Raw genomic sequence first — 2919 nt, forward strand, 5'->3', positions numbered from 1 at the left:
TCTTCTATATCTGATATTCTATCTTCAGTTTCTCTTAATTTGCTCTGCATGTTTTCAGTGGAGCTTTTAATCTCCTGAATATCTTTTTGAATCTGTTTCATGGATTCCATTTCTTTCTTATGTTGGGTGATCATGGTTTCCACGTCTTTCTTATGCTGGGCATTCATGACTTCCAGCATGTTTCTGATCTCATCTCTTTTCTTATCTGTTTCTGTTCTAGAGCCTCTAATCATGTTTTTCACTCTGCTCACCATGTCTGTAGTTATCTGAGAGATTATTTCTGCTTTGAATTTTTCTAGAGCTTCATTCATCTGTTTTGTTACTTCCTGTGCTATCAGTTCAAGGTGTCCAGGTGGTTGATTATCAGACTTTTCCACCTCATTTCCCCCGGAATTTGTCTTTTGTGACATGGAAGCCTGAGTTTGTGCCTAGCTTAAATGTCTTCTCATTTTTGTTTTTGTTACTGTCCTTGGTTTAATTCCTGGGTTGATATTTCAAAATTGCTTAATGTAGGTATCTTTGTTGCTTGTGTTTAAAACCCTCGTGGAATTATTGCTTTTCAAAGATGTCTTCCAGATATAGCTGCTCTTTAGGTTTTGAGACTCTAATGACTCTGAGGCTATTTCATTTTCATTGGGAAATATTTCTGTAAACTACACATCTGATAAAAGGTTAGTGTCCAATATTTATAAATAACTTTTACAAGTCAATATAAGAAATATATTTAAAAACAGGCACAGAGGCCCTGCATCCCTTCCGAGGAGGCACGGTGGCGGCCCCAGGTGGGGACATTGGCTCAGCTCTTTTTGGAAGTGATCTCTGCCCCCCTGAGAGATCCTCAGGGCTGAAGGCACCCGTGCCCACTCAGGAAAGTCTGGGAAACGCTTTTGCTTGCTGCCTGCTACAGCTGGAGGAAACCTTAGTGGGGAAGGTTGTGAAGAAACTGAAACTTCTTTTCCTCCATTTATCACTTAGATGGCTGCTCTTCTAAAGAAATTAATGCTGCGAACCATAAAGACTGAAAAAAAGTGTATTAGAAGATGTTTTGGTAAATACATGGTTCAAAAGTCAGCCCCAGCACCGTTGTCCCTGGCTGCTTCTGCCCCAAGGCTGACCTTTCTAATTCATGCAAAGTGTTTTAGTGCTGTTGAAGACACCCAGGATGACAGGAAAAAGACAACAAATTATAGGACTTTGATTAACACTGGAAGGGAAATTCATGCACAAATTTTTCGAGTCTTTGACGGGGAGGGCAGTGATTTGGGAAACATGCACCGGGCAGACGTGATTTGACTCATGAACGAGTGAGACCTGAGGCTGGTGCAGAGGAGCACCAGTGTGGAGCCCCCAGAGTACCTGCTCATGATGGGCATGCAGATCCACCAGGAGCACTTAAAACTCAGGGAGCAGAAAAAGGCCAAACTGAAAACTGGACCATGACAAAAGAATTGATGTTTTCTTCAAATATTGGACAACATGACTTGGACACAAAGAGTAAACAGATTCAGCATTAGATTGGGAAAAAAATACCGGGTTCAAATTACCATAAAGAAAGGGAAAAATGCAGATGCGCCAAAAAAACCCCAGAGAAAATATTTCATCAAATACTTCAAACAATACCATAGCCACCTTCTTATCCAGAGAACAAGCTGTTAAGGAGGAAGATCTTTAATGTGCATTCTTCATCATCTGAGCAAGAAAGAAGAGAAGGAATATGCAGACTCTCAAATCCAGAGAAAGAGACACTTTGAACAAAGAAAATGGAAATGGCAGAGAATCAGATGTGGTGCACCCATGATTTTAATAAAGAAAAATAGGCTTCTGAGCTATACTAAAAAACAAAAACAGGCACAGAGTATTTCTCCAAAAAGCACATAAAAATGGGTGACAGGTTTGTAAAATGTACTTGACGTCAGTTATCATCAGAGAAATATAAGTTATACCACTACAAGCTATCATTCCACACTTTAGAATGGCTATACCCCAAATCCAAGTGATGTCAGTGAGCCTGAGGAAAAAGGAAAGCCTATTACACAATTGGCAGGGATATAGATCAGTACAGCTATTGTGGAAACAGTATGAGGGCTCCCAAAGAAATTAAAAATAGAAGTACTACACAACTCAACAATCTTTTCCTGTGTATTTACCTAAAGAGGATGCAATTACCACCAAGAAATGTCTGCAATCTTTTCTTTCTTTTTTTTTTTTTTTTTTTGGTACCGGGGATCGAACTCAGATCCTTGCGCTTGCGAGGCAGGCAACGGAACCACTGAGCTAAATTCCTGGCCCATGCAATCTTTTCATCACGGAATTATTCGTAACAGTCTAGAAGTGGAAACAATCCTGGTGTCTGTCAATGGATGAGTGGATAAACTGTGATATATATATTTACAATGAAATATTATTCACCTTAAAAAGATGATCCTATCACTTGCTACAGTATGGGTGGTTGAGGAAAACATTACTGTTCAGTGAAATAAGAATAAAGGGAAAATATTACATCATTTCACTATATGTAAATATTCTGAAGGATGGAATATACAGATGTGGAGAATAAAACACTTGTTACTGTGTTCAATATGAAAATGGGGAGATGTGGATCACAAGACACAAAGCAGAATATATGTAGGATGAAGAAGTCTAGATATCTAATGTACAAAATGATGACTGTAGTTAAGACAATTTGATTGTTAGAGATTTTTGTTAAATAAGTAAAATTTATCTGCTGTTATCAACACAGTGAGATATGAGGTATGAATATCATGTGAAAGAAAAGATATGCCATTCTGTTTCAATGTGATTACCATTTTATTATCTTTATAAACCTCATGGCATCATGTTATGAACCACAAATGTAACAATAAAATTTGCTTTAAAAATTAAGAAAAATAAATATGAGATATAAAGAAGAGAAATATA

At 37.8% G+C, this 2919-nt stretch overlaps 1 pseudogene; it reads left to right on the forward strand.

The window, feature by feature from the left end:
- Positions 1 to 276: 276 nt before the first annotated feature.
- Positions 277 to 2150, forward strand: LOC101714319 (translation initiation factor IF-3, mitochondrial pseudogene; annotated as a pseudogene).
- The last annotated feature ends 769 nt before the right edge of the window (positions 2151 to 2919 follow it).

Source organism: Heterocephalus glaber, unplaced genomic scaffold (genome assembly GCF_053883595.1).
Source record: "Heterocephalus glaber isolate CG9 unplaced genomic scaffold, H.glaber_assembly_v1.0 deba00001606, whole genome shotgun sequence".
NCBI lineage: Eukaryota > Metazoa > Chordata > Mammalia > Rodentia > Bathyergidae > Heterocephalus > Heterocephalus glaber.